This window comes from Zonotrichia albicollis, chromosome 3 (genome assembly GCF_047830755.1).
Source record: "Zonotrichia albicollis isolate bZonAlb1 chromosome 3, bZonAlb1.hap1, whole genome shotgun sequence".
Taxonomy (NCBI): domain Eukaryota; kingdom Metazoa; phylum Chordata; class Aves; order Passeriformes; family Passerellidae; genus Zonotrichia; species Zonotrichia albicollis.
This window is the reverse complement of record NC_133821.1, coordinates 66509061-66530118: the sequence shown is the minus strand read 5'-3', so window position 1 is coordinate 66530118 and position 21058 is coordinate 66509061. Positions and strand designations below refer to the sequence as shown.

The 21058-nt window shown below is 38.5% G+C and overlaps 1 long non-coding RNA gene across 2 annotated transcripts in view; it reads left to right on the top strand.

Moving 5' to 3' along the window:
- The first annotated feature begins 5050 nt into the window (after positions 1-5050).
- LOC102067139 (uncharacterized) overlaps positions 5051-21058 on the top strand; it is a 131481-nt gene continuing 115473 nt past the window's right edge. For both annotated transcript variants that reach the window (XR_012579616.1, XR_003380600.2), the window contains exon 1: positions 5051-5223. This is a non-coding gene — a long non-coding RNA (uncharacterized LOC102067139). The remainder of the gene's footprint in view (positions 5224-21058) is intronic.

Genomic DNA, 21058 nt, shown 5'->3' with positions numbered 1-21058 from the left:
TTCTGCTTCACCACCCTCTCCGTGCCGAGCAACCCAGGGACAAAATCCTGCAGGGAATTCAGAAATCCTCCAGGAAGAGATGCTAAATGAACCAGCAGCTACCTTGGGGAGAAGGGGTGGATATCAATCCTATCCTTAGGTTTACACGCCCTTTTCAGACCACTTGTAGGCCTGATGCTTTCATTCAGGAAAACCCCACCCAATCCCAAGAGCCCAAATTCAGTATACATGAGGGAGAGGGACAGTCTTTCTGTTTTCAAACATGAGGGAGTTTGGGGTTCACTTGGCTCAGCTACCCTTGCAGCTTGACTGAGGCCTATCTCCCAGTAAAATTCCACAAGGACTGGTCTGTAATTTACTCTAAATTAGAAAAAATGCCAGCCACTCTCCTCAAACCTGTGTCATTTGAAGCTCTTTGGGACTCCAGTGGTCCATTACTTCATTGTGTGATGTCCTGATGCTATATATTTGAAGAAACATTTGGATGGAATATTTCCCGCCCCACAAACAATCAAATAAATGCACCATTAAGTTATCTCCTTGGCAGTGAGAGTCACCTTGAAGCTGCAAACCAGGTTGAAAGCCAGTCTCCCTAATGGCCCCTCTGTCAGTCGATGAAGTGCTGCAGCAAAAAGATGCTGTTGTGTATTGTACTTGACCCATGAGATGTTCCCCAAGAGTGTTGACTTCAAGATGAATTCTGCGGAAATATAGTGAAGAGCATCATGGTTCTTGGTGGGACTGAGGGGTTGAAAAGGTGCCAAGAGATGACTGCACTTTAGTCACAAAAGGTACAGAGCTTAAGGTGACTGGGAACTTTAGCTCTGGCATTACAGAGTAGAGATACCAGATGTATGAGAGATTTGAGCACTGAAAATTCACATTTAATGTTAAGATTCTTTCTAAACTCAATGTACAAATATTCATTTGGACCTGGGGCTTTGTCATCTCCTACAGAGGCAGGGGCTGAACTTCTGACCTACAAAGACAGTCTTCTCTTCAGTTCTGATTTTGATAAATGCTTGACAGATACATAACAGTATTTTTGAAAGTCATTCAAAAGTCAGCAGTGACGCTTTTCATTACAGAAAGAGAAATACTTTGTGTGGAGTGACACCAAAAAACTTGGTGCTCACTGACTCACTGTAGTGGAGGGTTGTTTAGTTCCTTTCGTGTTCTATTTCTCAGTGTGCAACAAGGTGGGTGGAAAAAACTCTTTAGTCTTCCCTGTTTGAAAAATTCAGTATATTGAACAAAGGCAGCCCACCCCGTTTTAGAACTCTTTCTCTACACTTAATGTAAGCTCTCTACACTTAATGTAAAGTACTACATGAGAGACAGGGAGATGTCAAGTGATACTAGGGTCAAGCAGAATTCATGAGTCATTGTAATCTTGATAAGAAAACAAAATGAAGGAACAGCCATGGCGGTTTGTGCAGAGCTGTTAACATATCCATTCTTTCTTTATTACCCCCCTTTACTTCAGAAAACCCAACTGTAAGACCATTTACAGGGGGAGTGCAGCTTCAGTGGCAATTTGTCCTGCCCATACAGAAAGAACGAGAAGAACAAGGCAAATCAGTGCTCTTCCTCCCTTGTCACAATCAGAGTATAGGATGCATGTTTTGGATGGCTCACCTTTAACCTATTTTGTGCTGCTATTATGATTAATTGTGTAGTCTTGTTATATTTCAGCTGTAAAATGATTTGATATAAAGTGACTCTGAAACATGGAGTGATGAAGCACTCTCATTAAGACATCCATAAATGTTTAGCCTTTGAGGGCTAGTTTGGAACGGAATCAGCTGGCTACAGTTCTGTTCTTTAAAGAAAGGGGTTATTTTTGTTCTCAGACAATTGGTGTGACTTTCATGCTGTATCAGAAGATTTAGATAAATGCAAAGATGGTTTTGGAGACCACCTTTCTCTTATTCTTGAAGTTCAAATTTATCTGGTATTCAGGCTTAAATTTATCACTTACAGAGGACCTCACTTTCTTATGATCTGACAGTAGGGCACATCCCTACACCCAGCAGCAAACAGTGCACAAAGCAAGTTCATGCAGCCAAAGGTGAGGAAAGTCCAGCTTCAGAAAGCTCAATACAAACTCTTATTTGCATAGCTTCTGTTTTGAAACTGCTGCTCTGTCTAAAAGTGTGTGCATCCTCCTTTTATCCTCTGTAGCCTGATGGCATCTCACTTATCTCTGCAATGGAGATTGTGCCCATGGAGAAAGAGCCACTTTTATTACAAAGCTGTCGATTACCAGCTACAGCACCCAAAATATGAAATGAAAAGAAATGCATAATTTATCAGCGTGTGAAGATTTGAAGCCTGAGGAAGTACAAAATCATTAGTACGAACTGCTGTGAACTATAAGGGCACAAAGGCTGCAGCTGCTGATGTTAAGGGTAATCTGAAAGGATACAAAGCAATGCTAATCTAGCTCCTGATAGAATGTGAATAACTGTGGAAAATTGGAAGTTGGTATCTTTAATGAAGCTTTAAATATATGAATGAAGGTAAAAACATTTTTCTGTGAATGGTTTATTTCTAAAACTATTTTATGCTTTGTTTAGTTTTGTTATTCTTGTTTGTTAGTTAAACAAAACAAAATGAAACCATGTTTTAGATATTCCATGGATGAATGCTCTGAACTAAAATTTGAATTCATAAGTGGTGAATAATAAAAAATCCCCAGTTATTTACTATTGGAAATAAATCAGACTCTTGCAAAATATGGGCTCAAGCACTGCTCAGCAATGACAAAAAAATCCCTTTGTTATCCACACTTTTTTCAGCACAAATCCAAAACATAGTCCCATGCTAGCTATTATGAAAAAAGTTTAACTCTATCCCAGCCAAAACCATTGTAGTATCTTTAGATACTCAAGATATCAGCACAGAGCTGCCAGATATGACCACAAGAAAATTTGGTTTTATGGAGCCACTCTGCATTGATATGCATCCTTTGTTTTCATATTTAGACATTGATATTGCAATCATTTATACACATGGATGTCTGTAAATGTTACCAGAATTATTTACTATTCCAAGAAGTCTCATGGATGTTAAGAACAAAAAAGACTGAAAACTTGGGGTCTGGTTTTTAAAATTTCCCATAGCAAGAAATCACAACAAGAAAAAAAAATGGTTGATGGATGTCAATAAATTAAGACCATTTTAAAAAGAGAAAAGGTGTCCAAGTGAAAACACCATGTATTTATTAAGCTGGACATAGGCTTCTGGTGAGTTTGTGAGTCTGTTGACCATTGTGGTTTCCAGCTCAGTGCACTGTTCCACGCATCAAAACTGTGATACCCATAATAGGTGAATCTGGGGGCTCACTTGCTTTTGTCACAATTTGTCATCCATTTCCTTGCTTCTGACTTCATGAATGCTCTTATGTAATGTCACATGTTCTTCAAAGTGACATGATTGTTCTTGGGCATTACTTTGTCTATCCACTACTCCTTCATTTTTTAATGGAAATGAAACTGTGAAAAATATTATTTTCTCTCCTGCCCATCATTAATATCCAGTTCTCATTTTTGAGTATTGATATATAAACTCTTGTATGCTTAGGAAAATACAGCATCACTCTTATACTGCTCCAGTCCAAAAGTTCCTTTTTATCCTTATCCTAAAAATGCCGTTGTAGAGGCCCTTAACTTCAAATCTCTTCACTAGTTTTGGTTTTTTCCTTGCATTCTCTGCCAGTGGAGTTTTTTGATTATACTGGGAAGGTGCCTTACTTTGCCCTTTTCCACTGAGACTGCATATCCTATTGAAGAGACTGAAGAAATGCTAAGAATAAAGAATAAAACTTAAAATACGTTTTTCTTCTTCTGATTCATTACTCCCAAAAGTGGGATCTTTCCACCTTCCTTTTCACTAACCTGGTTTTGGCTTACTCAAAGACTCTGAAGACTCCAACAGGGTACATCTTCAGTTCCAGAGAAAGGCAGTACCTTTTTTGTAGTGTCCAATAGCAAAGGAATTTGCTCAGCCTCTGAGAGTTTCTGGAGATGCTCTGGTAGATTAAAAGTAGGGACAATTGTTGCCAAGATAATTTATGAAAGTTTGCTTCTTTAAAGTTAGACTTTAGCAACAGCTGAGTAAATCATAATTGACTCTGAAATATTTTTCTTCACGGTTTTCTGTAGACAGTGTAAATGTTACCAAGCTGGTGTGGTAGCAGCTGCCCTCAAGGCATTTTATAAGATTTAATACCTTTGGACATAAAGCCCCATGGGTTTCTTTACATTTTTCACCTTCAATTTTTCTATAAATAATGACCTTTCTCTTCTCATTTTCATGCAACTGCAGCCAACCCTGGACAGCTGTTCAAGGCAGACATCATTTGATGACTAAAAAAATACCAAAAGAAGTTTAAATGCAATGATGTATAAAGATCAATCATCACATATGTAAACCCTGTCACAAATATATGTACATATTCTGCCCTGAAAGGATTTTCCTGTGGAGCTATGTATGTGAAAAAAGGCATTTGAGTCATAACATGGTACAGAGTATCAAAGACCTGTGTTAGTTTGACAAGACTGTAAAAATGCAGAACAATATCAAAGGTCTACTCTTTCAGTTAAAAAAAAATCAACAACAAAATAAGTGAAAGAAAGGTAGAAATCATAAAGATATGACATTAAAAATTGACACAGAAAGCCATGAGAAATACAGTATTTTTTGGAAGGGGCCCTGTACAGTTGTTAAACCTGGGAAACAACCATTTATTATAGATATTACAAAAAATGCTAAAAAGATGTGATGAAGGAAAAGATAAATTTTTAATGGGTTTAATATTAATTTAAAGATAAATAAACTTTAGATTTGATATTAAGAATTCCTTATCGTTTTGAAACATTCTCCTGTGTGAAGCATAGATAAAAATGGTCTGCAATTAGGAACCAAGGGCAGATCACAATGGCTGCATTCAGAAGAAATACATTCTATATAATAAAGCACAAAAATATATACAATGGTAACTAATCAAACTGTGTGGTGGTTACTTGGTTACTGACTCAGAACTGATCTCATATCCATGAGATTTCATTTGGAAGTCAGTGCTAAGGTACTGCTGACTTACAGCAGGCAACATGCATTTATTTAGAGAATGGTGACAATATATTGAACACCCAAACCCTTTATCTCCCAGACAATTCTTTAATACCAGGAGATTCCTGATACACAAGAGAAGAAGCTATGGTGAGTACCTTCCTCTGTCTGATTCTCCTTTACTACTAATCTTGAATTTGGAATGAGAGAACAAAGGTGATCTTAATTTTTATTTTTGTTTTGTAAATTCTGTAGAGGAGAGGCTGCTAAGCATTGAGATGTGCAGGAGTAAGAGCATTGCAATGATTATTCCAGTGCTTTTTTTTGGTGTTTTCCATGAAGGAGGAAATCACCAGTGTGATTTCCTTCCTTCCTTCCTTCCTTCCTTCCTTCCTTCCTTCCTTCCTTCCTTCCTTCCTTCCTTCCTTCCTTCCATCCATCCATCCATCCATCCATCCATCCATCCATGACAAAGTAGCTCAATCTCATGAATGCAAATATATACTGAACATCAATACTTTTCCCACAATGCTGAACTCTGTATAACCTCTGCAGTAAGTATTGGAAAATAAGCAGATTATTTTAAAGCATGCCACAGACAAGAACTAGAGAGAGGCAAAAATATAACTGACAAATGAAAAAAGCAAATTCAAACACAACAGTTAATGGTAAAATGTAACCCTGGAGACTCAAAGAGCTAAGGAGTAGGTCAAATGTTAGTTCTCCTTTGGTGGCAGGTGAAGAACCCTCAGTAGTTAGGTAATGACAGGTTGAAAAGGGTCGAGTATGTTCATGCTCCCAATTTCAAACTAGCAGTAAGTCAGCTCTTAGTTGAATTGATTTAAAACATTGACCAAAACCCAAACCCAAAACATTTCCCCAAATCTAATGAAAAGCAGGTTTTTCTATCTTGGTTTTTTTTTCCCCTTTTATTCAAACTTTCCTCTTGTCAAGATTTTTGTCAAGCTATGTGCTTTTGGAACAATATTTTCTGTGGCTGTCTTTTGTCCATGTGTATCTCCCAGTATATCTGGGGGGAAAAAAAGGCAAAGACATAAAATCCCCAAAGCAATCTAAATTATACAAAACAAATGCCTGAAAACTATAGGTATGTGGAGTGCTCTTCCCAAATATATCAATTTATGCTAAAATGTCTTTTTAAAGCCAATGCCATCTTAGATTTTCCACAGAGTGGAGCCAATTAGTCTGATGAACTTGCTGTCAGACCCTTGCTCAGCACAACTATATAGTCTGATGTACTTCATGGCTTTAGGCATGCTGATGAAACAGTAGAGGCCAATTAAAAGATAACCTGCCTCCCTCCATCATACTGGCTTTTATCTGGATATTCCTGGTCCTGTAGCAAAAGGTTGTACTGCTATTCGCTCCAACTATTGAGTTTAAAGGAGAGGATATGATAAAAATGTATTGAGGTCATTCTTTAAAATGAGTTCTTGGACCTCTTGTCTGATGAGCTGAAATTAGAAGGAATGGACTGTAAAATTGATCCAGTGTGCCTTATGATAAGGTCTAGATGAGTGAAAATGCATGCATTTTGGTTAGAATGCAAATTTTCGGCCCTGTTAATAATTGAACTGCTCAGCTTGCAAGTCATTGTTTAAGATTAATCCTTCTGGGGCCTGGGTTTCCAAGATTTTGCTTTACATTCTCAGTGGATAGTGTACTCATTTCAGCAGACACCTGTGTCACTTTTATGATAAAGCACCGGTCTTTGCTTTTTCTACAAACACTCCAATGGAGAAAAATTTGAATATATTTTCACGGGAGTATAAACTTTGGGAAGAATTTCCAAATTTACTTAGAGGGCAGAGGAGCTTCAGTATGAAAAACCCCTAAATTTTTGTTTTCCTTGTAAAAGTAAATTTACAAATTTACTTCTCCTGAAGCAAATAGAATTAGAAAAGGAAAAGGACTCCCTTTCCAAAAAAAAAAAAAAAAAACCCAGTCCAATCCCTATTCTTTGCTCACTTCTGAGCATGACTGTAAATCCTGGTCTCTTATACAACTTAGGAGAGAAATCTATCCATTAATGAAGATGGATCATTCCTTTCCCTGCATTTCTTTCAAGCAGTAGAATCACTCCATGTAGAATATCATTTGAGGTGAAGAGTGAGAATAACTTAACCCAGGAAGAGAGAAAAAGTGAGCTAACCTAAATGAGCTACCTAACAGTAGGTGTTGTCTTTAATCTATTAAAATCAGAAAGGTATTAAAGAACTACGATGATGCAAATGTGGAATATATCATCAGTACTTGACAAAATTCTACATGAAGGGAATATTGGACAGCTATTAGAATTGGAGTAAAATAAAAGTAACGCATTCAGTAATGCAATCTACAAGACTTATGCTTTGGGATGAACAAGAATGCCAGTTGGAATATGGAAGTGGAACAGCTGCTAAGAGTAAGAATAGTGATGTCAGTTCAAATGCCATCCACCAAGAGAGCCCTGAAAGACACAAAGGAAAATAAATGCCAAAAGACATTTGGCACTGTTTTAAACAGGCTTAGTATGAATTATGCAGGAAAAAGGTAAAAATGGATTCTATCCTGTTAAGACATGGCAAAAATTAAATTGGTACTGTGCCAGAAGCACCTAAGATCCACAAAAATGAAGAAGAGAACAGAATAGCTGTTAGTAACAGCAGTTTTAAGTTTACCTTGTTTTTCCCAGGGAAACAGAAGTTGAGGTTCAATTGCCAATGTTGTTTCAGGAGCTATTTCAAGGAGGGAAACTGGGGATGAAGAGGAAAGGACACAACAGCAGGAAAAGGATATTTAATCTGAAGAAGAATGCTGAAATAACAGATTCATAAACTATGTATGAATTCATGTTGAGGCTTAGAACATTAGAAAAAGGTTCTAGCAAAGTAAACAAAGTAATATAACCTAAAATAAATTTTAAAAATTTCTTCATTGGCCCTTAAAATACATTAATGGGGGTAAACTGTCCTCTTCAGAAAGAAGCTACTCATCGAACTTCATACAAGGTTAGTTGCCCAAATCTTCAGCATTTTCTGCAAAGTTTTCTGCAACAGCTTTATGAGTAGTTGCTAATGTTTAGCTTTGCAATAATTATTTTCACTACTGATATTTTAACATCCCCTGGTTCATCTTTATGTATTTCACAGCTCCTTTTGTAGCAAGGGAAATGAACTAAGGTTTGCTGAGACAAGATGTTACAGTAGTTCCCTGCTGCAGGGCATGTGATCTGGAAAATTATGATTTGCTTTTTTCATACTTATTTACTCTAGCTTGCAAGGACTCAAATGAAGAAGTTTGGCAGATACATAGATAATTACAGTCTAGTTAAAGTACTTATCCTGGCAATATGTAGATGGGGAACATGTAATTGCAATTGTGATAATGTAAGCGCTAGGTCCTTTCCAAAACACCACTTCTCCAAGGCAACATGTTTAGTCACAGGGGGCCATCTGAGCTCTAGCAACAGGGAAGAGGTTTGATGGAACTGTTAAAAACTTTTTTTAGGCAACAGAGGGATACAAGTCTCAATTAGCTGCTGATAATTGATGAATACAGAGGGCTGTGTGGAAACCCAGGGGAGGGATCTATCTATTGATGCAATTTTTTGTCTTAATGTCTTCACAAGTGGGAGTTAATGGTCCCTTTCTTCCATGGTTCATTGTTGTTAGTAAAGGAGTTACAATTGCTTTCTGAAGAACATCCTGATTTCTTGATTGATAAATGGATTTATTTTTGTCAGAGAGCATTTTTTTCCTAAGAAACCATATGCATTCCATTATTTCATTGAGTTACTTTTCTCCTGCTGCTGATTCTGATACCCAGTTGTCGAGAAAACAGAGTAGCTCAATTTTCTCTGGGTCATAGCTGTGGTAGTTATTAATGAAATCTTTTATTTTAAGTTTCATGGCATGATGATCACTAAAAAGTCAAGAACAGCAAGGAAGCCCTGCTTTTCACGGACATTATAGCCCTTCCTAATTTTACACATCTGTTAATTTCAAATGACTGAATTAATTTTTCCTGAGAGGAGGAAATCACATAGGTCTTCTTCCTGTGAATCGCCACACAGAGGGTTCTTGGCACAGTGTTGTAGCATTTTGGAATAAAACTCTAATCAGGTACTTCACATGCAAAATGAGACTCATTTGAGTTCCTGTATCATGAGAAAAAAAAAGGGATGAAAGGATAATCTCTGTTTGACTGTTCAGGATCCAGTACCACTTCCAAGATCCTGTAGCCAAGGTGCCATGGTACCACAGCAGCAGGAAACCCAGGGATGGCTGAGCTCCCTTCCTCCATTCTGCCTCTCAAAAAGGATCAGTGGGAGCATAGCCTTGCAAGGAGACAGCAAATGTGGTCTCAGGGGCTCACTACATGCCAGCAGCCTGGTAAATGAGTGTCACTCTGAGAGGTCTTTGGGAAGTGAAAGGTAAGTTAGAGGCTTTTTGTTACTCCTAAAAGTGGTCAGTGGGGAAGTCACTGAACAAGATGCATCATATGTAAGGAGTGAAGTCAGACCTGCTTGCCACACTGGTCTCTTGAGTCCAATGTAACCACAGCAACAGAGAACCTGAAATGTAGACCACTTTTTTATCATGTGTTGACTTCATGTATTTCTTCAAATTTTCTTTAGCAACAGCTCTGGCAAAGTCAATAGGATGTTTTCTTCCTGGGTGAAGGAGACAGAAAAAGAGTGATCAAGCATTTTAAGAAATATGTTATTACTTCAGAAATTTAGTTTAAGGGAAGGAAGAGGAGAAGAAGAGTACAGATTTAGAGGTACATGGGCTGGGAGAAACTGTGTTCCTAACAGAGAAGGCTGTGTTTCACAGATGAGCCATGCCTTAAAAAGTACCCAGCAATGCTTTGTTCTATGCCAAAGCGAAGCCCAAGTCATAATTATCAAATTATATTTTTCAGAGGAGGACTTGGCTGCATGAATGTCTGGTAAACACTACAGTTAATTAGATGCCTACATCTGCACATTTAGTCAAATACACAGGCAGATATTGATTCCAGCCACAAGACTCTCATAAACAAAGTCATTGAAGATATGTGAAGTGTTTGGGTGATGATCCTTATAAAACAAGATCATCCATCTGAAACCTCCAAAATCCTAAATTATCAAGAAAATAAAAAAACAAGTAAATTCCATCTAGACACATGACAAGTCAAAATCGATATAAAAAAAAAAGCTTTGCCCATTTACCAGCACTGCCTATACAAACATAGTGCAACTTAATTATTATTACATATGAACTGTGTTTTCCTGACTATTGTATGTATTGGTAACACTGTCATATCACTAAAGCTAGCTCATGTAAGACTTGTCAAAGTAGATTTTTGCTGTTCATATTGTAATTGTAAGAAAAGGACAAAATAGCCTTTTATTTTTTTTCCTAGATTTTGTATCCTGCTATGAAAGAATAACAAAAATAATACCTAAACATTTTGGCATGCATACTCTTTTGAACACGTCTTATGTCTTTGCAAAATTGGAGGGGTGTGAACGTGTGTGTGTGTAGCTATAGAGAAGCTGTTGTGCCCACACATTTTGCTGTAGTCACAGCTGTGGTCATCTTTTCAAATACTGATTCTTTAAGGACATGCAAAGAGGCCAGAGACAGGAAATCATATTCAAAGTCAAATATTATTTAATGAGGGGCAGAGAATTTTATTTATATAATATTTCAAAGACTTTGGTATTATAATATATTGTATTTATCTTCAACTACAAATTTTGTTTAATACTTTCATTACTGCTTAAAGGTTTAAAGATCTCAACCAACAATACAGTGACATGCCTAAATAGACATTGTCTTGAGTTCTTAGGAAACTGAAACTGTACTGCAGAAAAGATTTTTGATTGGATTGAAGTGTTTATTTAATTTGAGTTTTGTTTCAAAACATTGTATTATCCTCTAAAATGATGCTGAACTGCATTTTACTATATGAATTTGTTTTTCTCATGGGTGTATGCTTATGTATGGTGTCCTAGACTGGAAAACTGGGTAACGAAGGTCCTATGGTCTGTAGTTGTGCTTATCAAAGAACAACATCAGAACAAAAAGATAGAAGGGAAGCAAACAACTAAGTCAGCTGTCTCCAACATTTCTAGATCTTGTGAATGTGTTAGTGTCATAAAAGAACAGAAAGCAATCTCTGCATTGCTGGGAAAAACATGTTTTCTTTATCCTATCAATTGTGAAGTATTTTTATCTGTAACTGGGAAGTGAAGTGAGTCCAAAGCTGCATAAGAGCAGTCTTCTGATTGTGTTTCTGTAGTTTTCAGACAAACCTGAAACTTTTGGTATTACCCTCAAACTCACTCTGTTCAGGATTAGAGTTTGAGATGTCAGCTTTATCTGATAACAAAGATGCCAAAATGGACTGAGAAGTGTAAATTGTGCCATGGAGAGTGGAGAAGGGTGAAAAAGAGGCTGAAGGACAGAAAGGTAGAATTGCTCCATGAGTATACTTTGGTCTTTGTCTTCACTTGGTGCTTTTTCACATCAGCCTCATGGTGGAAAATCACAGAATGACAGAATAAGCTGAGTGGGAAGGAACCCTTATGGACAAATCTTTGACCTGTCCAGATTACATGGCTGTTCTATGTGCAGTATACGTGTGCCCCTTTTGTTTTCCTCTCTCCTACCTGAGCTCTTTTTCCTTGCAGGTTGAAATATCAAAAATGTGAAACAAAAATGAGACAACTCATACTTCTGAAACTGAAAATTGAATTAGTCCTTCTGACACTCTTTACCTTACAATAGATATTGAAAGGATATTTCAGTGCTATCCCACTAGATGTAAACAGTTTGATATAACTGTTCAAAGTATTTGTGGAAGACTCTCCTACCCTTTTAACCTTTCTGAACAGCCTGCATGACCATGACAAAGGAGGAGGCTCTTCCTGCTCTTATTGCTACTGACCCTCTGCCCACTCTCGAATTTTCCCTCACTGCTTCAATAAGTGAAGACCAAGAAGAATTATTCTATAATTTCTCACATTGCTTTTTCCCCTCTTCAAGGAAAAAAAAGGACTGCAAAACTGATTTTAGTGTTATGAGTGTCTTTTTTGCTGTTTTATTTGTGATAGGTATTTATTCAGTAACACCAGTAACACAGAATTGCAGAAAACTGGCTCACTGTAAGCCTGGAAATTGTGGATCTATCCCTGCAGGATACTAGAATAGCATATGGTTTTGAGACTGGGAACACCAACTGGGAGATAAAAGGCTTATATCTGCTTTCAAATTTTCCCATAGCCCAGGTTGGATTTAGTGCTTTCTCTTCTGAGGGCCAGTCCTGTCTTCTTCAGAAAATGATTTGGGAGAGGTAAAAGCTTCCCTATGATTCCAAATGAAAGTATGTGTTGTCTTCATCCTGAAAGATTTCTTTGGAGAAGGCAGATATCTGTTCAGATATCTATGACCACCAGAGTAGACAGAGCAGAAAAAAGCCATTTCTTCAAGCTGAAAATCTGATGGACTGTCAGAGGCAGGAACTAACAGCATTTTAGAAAGAAGAGAAGGTGAGTGCCATTTTACATGAGAATGTCTGTCACTCACATGAGTGATTTTGGAAGTCATAGTGTTTCTACTGTTTTTAATATGCTGCAATATTTATTCCAGGCAAAAACAATAAAATAACAAAGAGATAAATCAGAAAAGATATTAGCTGAGACATTTCTTCATATTGAAAGCCTACACCATACACTGACCTGGCTGAGATAAATGATTAGTAATAATCAAACTGCACCTTCCTGTGCTGTCAGGATGGGCTTATTTTTAACCCTTTCTAATAAGCAGCAAGAAACAATGCTCACCCTCTGCTTCAAGCTCATCCTGAGCTTGAAGCTCATCTTTCCCACCACACTTGAAGGTAAATGCATTTCTTTCTCTGTCTATATCCTTCTGGACCAGCTGTTAAAGAAATGAAGATGCAGGTGTGCTGAATAATAAAGCCTGTCTTTCATTGTTCACCCCTATTTCTGAACACTTACCATCAAACCTATTGTTCAGGGCAGCATAGCCCACTTGCAAAATGCCTGAAGAAGCAGCAATGCCCACATCAGGGAAAGAAAAACTGGTGGAATACAGGGATATTTGTAGTCCCGTGGTAGGAAATAAAAATGATAAAATGGAGAGTAGATATCCTGAGATTGCTTGAGCATGTTTTCAAGGCTGCTGTTCCACAGATTTGGTGCCAGCTAATGGAAAAGTCTCTGTCTAGCAGTGCAAAGTGAGTGTGAAATGTAGTCATAAAATGTGCAGGGGCTTATTTTTCAGGTTTTTCTGTGCTTCTCTAGCTTTGCGTAACAGCCTGAAATAATGCACAGTATTTTTCAGCTTGAATAATTTTTTTTTCTTCAGTAAATCTAACACTAATACCACATAGAAACTATCAAGGGACATTTAATCCTAATGCCTGCTTTTGTTTTATTCAGTAGGAAATTATTGTCCTGATATTGTCAGTTACAGTAATTCAGAGAAAAACAACGGCAGCAAATGCGATTCTGTGGTATTCAAAGCACATCAAGGCAGACATATGAATATGAGAATTTTAGCTGGATGGTCCTGTGATTTCAGCATTCTCAGTATTCTCTCCCTTTCCTGCAGAAATAAGATGTTTCTGCCATAGTCAGCTTTGATATTTGTTTTCTTCCCCTACCACATTTTGTTTGCCCTGGTACTCCTAGCTCAGGAAGGTGAGTTATTTTTCTTGTTCACCTGAAGAGAAATAAAAATTCCCCCTGACACTCTCCTGCAGGGTTTATTTTTCCAGATGCATTTTTTTGGTTCTCTGTGCCTCTGTACTCCCATTTTCCAGCTGCAGATACTACTGCCTCCTGTTCCCTTTGAGCACACACCCACTGCTTTGACTGCATGTAGGCCTTTTTTGTCTTTCCCTATTTGCAGACAGAAGTGGGGGAGGATAAAGAGTGTGAGAAATAATGGAGATCCAGCCTGCCTTTGCCTGTGTGGGTTACCACAGAGGTCAGACCTAAAAGCTCCTGCTTGCTAAGAACCACTGCTCAAGCTCCCCTGGCACAGCCACTTTGCTTCACTCATGCTACAGCAGGTCATTCTGTGCTGAAAGACAAATATTTTGTTCTTCCAGTTCTGGAGTCTAATTCAAATTTGTACTAATTTGTTCTACTCTTTACTCTCCTCCTTGGTAACCTTATACATAAGAATTGTATAAGGTTATCAAGAAGGAGAGTAAAGAGAAGAACAAAATACTAGGTTATATTCAGACTCCAGAAGATTCTGATATCTGTTTGAAACTGCTGGATGTATTACACTGATGATAATGAATAGCAAGAAAGAAAGGCCTGTCAGAGAAAAAAAAGTATAAGCTTTTTTTTTTTGCTTTGACAAAAATATACCAAAAAATCCTTTTTCTTTTCAGTCCAGAGGGAATAAAGTCACCAAAAATATCAGATCATGATGGTAGATGGTAAAACACAAAACCAAGTCCTGTATGAGAGATGTAAAGGATTGTATAAGCATGAAATTTCACCTTCAAATACAAAACTGGATGTGGCAGAGCTGTAGTAAAATTGAGTACTAAAGTATAGGCTATTCCTCTTTGACTGAAAATATTTTACATACGTGCAGAGAACCATCTCTTGCTTGAAAGTATTTTTCAAACACCTGATGCAATTATATACCACCTTATAACCAAAACCCTTCAGTGCTTCCGCATGTTATCATTGCTTTCTTTTGCAGAGGTGAAGAAGAAGTTATTTTGTCAAACTTCAAGACAGACAAAGACATTAGGAGCAGAAAAGAGCTCCAGTCTCTTTCTCCTAAGTAGCAGGCAACATCACCGGAATCTGTATGCAATGGCAGTGACACTGCCAAAGGCACTTGTCCTGTTCTGAACTAAAAAGATAAAAAGAAGCAGCACAATAACAAGTTGTTCACTTTTACAACAGCTGCAGTTTTTTCTTTTCTGAGAATTCCTTGTTCTTTCCCCTTATCTGGAATGTTAGTCCACTCACTCAGAAGAAACTCTTGAATTTCAGGAATAGACAAAAAATAACTCAGTGAAAAGGACTACTAACCTTACCAATGAAGAGTTATCCCCAAAAGAAAGCTGAAACACTGGTTCAGTGCTGCCTTCAAATGAGCAGATTGTATAGTATTAACTCTGTTTTCATTAGGCTGACCTGTAGACCTTTAATTGTTAAGAATAAGGGGAATTAAAAGGAGAAAATACTAAAGTTGTAAGAAACAAAGTAGTTAGTATGATTTGAAGGTGAGTTATTCATCAATACAAGAGTGTTACACTGGATTAATATTCATTCCCAAGTAACACACATAATAAACTAATTCTAACTGCATCAAAGGTAATTTTATCAAAGCCCCGCTCTTCTGCTACAGAAAATTTGTCATCTGTTTCTCTAATAAGAAGTTATTTACACCTTGCATATTCATTGGGAAATGGGAACAGTGTGATCTGGATGAATTAGTAGTTCTCAGCTCCACCTCAGGGAAGGAGCCTCCCTACAGTGTACTGCTTTCTGTGGAGAAGGATACACCTATGCATGCAGGCTGCAGAGGGGTCACAGAGGGATTCCAGAGTATGTTATGAAACAAAACTGGTCTTTAGGGTAGTTAGAGGCTTAGACTCCATCTTTCCTGCTTAGGAGAGTAAAGCACAGTCTAGTAGACATTGTGGAGAGAAATACAGTTTCTATTAGAATGATTTTATTAAAGACATTATGTTTCATTTAGAAACATCTGCCATTATTTCTATTACTTGTTGTTTCCATATGTATAAAAAACCACGGACTTTCAGATGAAGTGGCATTTTGGGGCATGCAAAAACAACAACCGAGGAGCAAGTGCGGCCTCCCTGTAGCAGATGGCATCACACTGCTTGTGAGCCATCAGCATTGCCTGTCCCCAGTGGGCAGGCTGGGACCACACTTTCCTTTCGAAGGTACAAAATGTTGCAATCTCTCCCCAAGCCCTCATAATATTTAAGTAGCTGCAGATAATCTTTCCTAGGCTTTATAAGTGGACACTGTGAGGGCCCTGAGGACGTTCCCTCTCCTGCACAGGCTTTCACTGCCTGGGCTCAAGGCCAGCTTCCATAATGAAGCTGTCAGGCCATTTCAGGAATTGCATGCCCTGCCTTTGCTCAGGAGCTACTTTCAAACTGAGCTTTCAGTCCTGACATACAATAAAGTTTAAATCCACTCCATGTCTTTTGCAAAATACTGTCCTTCTCTCTTCCTGGATGCCTCACAGTTGCTATGGAGACAGTTTAATTTTGAAGCACAAGTACATTGTTTAGGAAAGCCACAGGTGCATTAGCACTATTTTTCTTTTCCATACATAGGGCTATGAGAGCATTACTGCACTCTTAGATGGACAACCATCATGATTCTTGCCATCCTTGAATTACTTCTCTTATCTGTAATCTGGGCTTGCTGAGTTTCTATATGAATAACACTTGCAAGGAGAGGATAGATCGAAAAGATGTGTTCAGGGTAAGTGTAAGGGATTTGGGAATGTACTGGCACTTCAGTAAATAATAAATTCAACAGGAAAATACATTGCTTCCCAAGTGAATGAAAGAGGTTATTTTCTTCAAGTGCTTCTGAATTGTTGCTGGTGAGGAATTGTGCTTAAGGATTAGAGAAATTGTAAGACTGAGCTTGAGCTATCCTGAGTTACCCTGAGTTTAAAAGCATAGTTATAAACCCTGTAACTGAATACTGCAGTAGATTCCTTGCTGTCTGCTCTAGGAGGGAGCCATAGTAAGTTCTACTTTGTTAGAGTAGACATAAGACTTCAAATTGTAGGATGCATTGCTTCCTCACAGGAAAACTCTTCCAAAAAACTTTGTAAAGAAAAAATTATGACAAATGGAAGGGTAAGAAAGATTAGCCTGAGTTCAGGTTTGACTTTCATGTATTGGCAAATTAACTGTCATGCACATGGATACAGTAGGGGCTGAAAACCACTTTCAGGTTCATAGAGTATCCAGATTTCTTCCAGAAATTTGCCATTGAAATAAGAAAAACAGACAACAGGACTAGCAAGAGCATTATAGCACTGTGAAGGAACACTAGTATTTTGTTTTAGTTCTGCATTTCATTATAACCAAGCTTATTATAATTATACTATATATGTTATAGAAAGTGCTGATATAAAAAGAATGAAACAGAAGAGGAAAACTATTCTTTTGCCAAACACTTTCTTCCCAGGGCACTAGATTATTCTGCTAAATAAAATAGCTGCAGACAGTTCTTCTAGGAGGCAGGGTTTAGCCATTTTACTTCATAGTGTAGCCCAGATCTGCATCACTCAGAGCAAACTGTAGGAGCTGCAGGGTGCAATTAGATGTATTGCCTTTTCTGTTCAAATGATTGAAACAGTTTTTATCAGGGTGGAAAACAATTGAACAAAGCAGCTCCTAAGGCTGAGTAATGGGCACTATGAGGCAATGAAACATCTATTAAAAACTCAGAAGTTCCTGCAATGATTTTCAGTTTTCCAGCTGTTAGTAAGGAGGTGAGGGAAAAAGAAGTGAAATTAGGTAAAAGGGAATTGATAGCTTAAACTTCATGACTCTAAATGAAAGTCTAATTTGAGCTGGTGGCAAACTGATCAGCAGTACTTGTTTTTATGTTTATCAAGTGATTATGGAGGCGAAGGGTTGTAGGCAAAAGCCACTGCATAGAAGTTGTGTTTTGGATAACTACATCTGAAAGGAGATTAAGGACTTTTTGATGGAAAGCTATTTATCTAGAAGTGCTGGTAAGCACCCACTTCAAATACCAGCATCTTTCCTCAGGAGGAGAAGTGATAACACATTTCTTTGTTAGCTAGGTGAGCAAAGAGGAGTGGATAGGAGTTTGCAAGAGAAAATGGAGGAAATTAGGTAGGAAAATGTGCTCTCTTGCTAGACTTGTGGGAAGCAAGAGCCATGGTATGACATCTCTCTTGAAACTGGCTGGTTTTTAAATGCCAAGGGATTTACCTCACTTGTTTTGAGGTCCCGTGTGGCTGTTCTACGCAGAGACCCCTCCTGTGAGAGGAGGTGTCTCAAGGCCTTTCTGGGAGGGGCTGCACAGTGATGGCTCTCACAGTACCCAGAGCTAATATGGGCACTCACACTGGGGGCTCATTAGCTCTGGCTTCACACCTTGATGGCAACAGGCATGAGGATCAGCTGGTGTGGAGCCAGCACACACCTACTGCCGGACACAAGACAGGCTCCTGCAGGGATGAGAAGGAAAATCCCTCACTGGGGTAAGTGCAGGCTCAGAGCAAATGGTGGGGGGATGGAGAAGTGAGGTCTTCCTCTCCCCCATATTTTAACAGAAACCACCGCAGAAGGGGGTGTTGTGTGGTTGCATTAGGCCAGGTACACCCTCACATGGCACTGCTCCTGTGGCATGTCTGCTTTCTCTTGATGGCTCTGTCAGCCAGACCCAACATATCATCTGAAGGAGCTGGACAAAAGCTGTGTCCACTGCTGATGGTGTGGTGGAGAAACTGAAGTTAATGAGAAGATGGAGACCAGGCTATCCCCTTTGTCACCACTCTCCAAGCCATCTAAGTCTGTGGGTGCCTTGGGCTGTGTCCTGCAGCTTGTATTTCTGTGTGAACTTGAGTGCTCATTAATAACACATTTGACATAAGTGGTTTAAGAACTGCTCTAGTAAAATGTACTCTGCAGGGAAAACTCTGCCAGCTCTGCTGTGCACTTTGATTACCCATTTATAATTGTCATGCATGCTTTATCATGCTGCAGGTCTTTATCTCAAGAGGTGTGGGCAGTTCTGGAGAAGTGAACTAAATTTTATATAATTAAGACAACACTATTTTCTGCTAACCATGAAGACACATTATGTAATTGTGAAGGTTCTTATTAAAATACAGTGGATCAGCTCCAAAACAAAATAATTGCTTTGGGCTTTTCTGTTTTGTTTTTCCCTGTCTTGTATATAACTGGATAGCATTACTTTAGAACATTTTTTATGCTAAGTCTATTTGGTTCTCCTCTTCAAGGGGTGCAAAATGATTCTGTCAAATAAAATTACCTTATTTTGCCATAGTTGAAAGAATCTTGCCAGTGAATTGCTTTGATTTGTGCTCCTGAGGTTTGTGATTTGGTGCAAATGACCAGAAAGATCCATTCTAGGCCAACATGAAATAGGAAATCTGTGCTTTTTGGGGCTGGATTGAAGTTATAAAATCTTTTCAGAATTAAGATGGTCTTTTTGTCTTGCTCTTTTTCACAAGAGTTTGTATATTGATTTTCTTGTTCCAGTCTAATGGGGGACCAAGGGAAAATATGAAATGTCAGTTCTTTTAAAGGATGTTTTTACTACTCTGACCACTGCCACATGAGTCCCAAAACTTAGAAATTTCCTTAATTCTGTTCCAGAACACCTTGAGGATGTTGTTACTGTTACAGGGGACAACTTCCTGCCCAAAATTATAATTAATGTGGAAACCAAATCAGCCAGCAAAGCTGGACTTTATATTGTAGAACTGTGTCATTCTCATTTTAATGACATTAAAAATCAGACAAAATATTATAAGGTCTTGAAAGTTTTTCTTGGCATTTGGACTTACAAAGTGCAATAGCACAGGTTTGTAAGCACAAAGCAGACTTCTTTACTGAATTCTTGTGTTCTTTAGAATAATTTAATTTGTGTGGGGTTTGTTTGCAGATGCAAATGAGATCTAAATACTGAAACACAAAGAGCTTGCATGAAAACCATAGCAGCAGGCAACTTCCCTTGCTGAAATGCAAGTTTTCATTTGTGTTACAGTATGAGTAGGGCTGCTATCTCAGCTCTCACACAGCAGCCCCTTATGCCAACCATTCATCATTTTCTATATTCCTGTAACCATGCATTCTTCACTTTTATTGTAATGTAACACAAAAACCATGGCATCTCAGAATGACCCTTCAGCGCTGGTCGGTGAAACTCCAAAGCCTTTATTTGTTTTGTTTGAAAGCAGGCATGCTGCTCTGTTTCAAACAAACAAATGGCAGTGTTTTCTTGATTTATGGTGACATTTTGACAAGTTTGATTTATTTAGAAGAAACCTGTGCAAAGGAGGAGTGCAGAATAAGGAGAAGACGCTGTCACTGTATACAACCAAAGGACATCTTCATTCTCCTCTCTGATCTGTGTTGTTGGAGGGGAGAAGAGTTCAGCCGTGACCCTGTGTACTGGTTTCAGCTGGGACAGAGTTTGTTGTCTTCTCAATAGGTGGCACAGTGCTCTGTTTTGGATTCAATATGAGATAATATTGATGACACACTGATGTTTTGGTTGTTGCTCAGTAGTGCTTACTCCAAGCTAAGGAAATTTCTGTTTCCCTTGCTCTTCCAGCGAGCAGGCGCACAAGAAGCTGGGACAGAGCATGGCTAGGACAGCTGGCCTGAACTGACCAAAGGGATATTCCACACCACAGAGTGTCATGTCACACATATAAACTGGCAGCAGTTACTCAGAACTGGGTCTGATTGTGGCTCAGGGACTGGGTTGGTATCTGTCAGTGTGTGATGAGCAATGGTGTTGTGCATAACTTGCTATTCCTGTGGTTTTTCTCTGTTTCTCCTACTCTCCTTTTTATATTATTATTTTATGAGGGTTTTTTTCTTCAATTATTACACTGTTTTTATCTGAACCCATGAGTTTTTTGGGGTTTTCCCTCTGCTTCTGCCCCCTGTCCCATCTGGGCAGGTAGGGAATGAGTGGCTGCAAAGTGCTTTGTTGCCAGCTGGGGTTACAGCGTGATACATTGGCAATTGAAATGCCATGGACTCTCCTTGGGAAACTTTCTTCTAAGGGCAGGGCAAAGATCTTCAGAAGCAATATCAAGCCTATCCCCAAAATGTCTGCCTGTCTGCAGTAGATTTAGGGCTTTTGGCATCCTCTGACCACTTTAGCAGACACAAATTTTCCTTCTTTTATTTCCCTGGACACTGGATC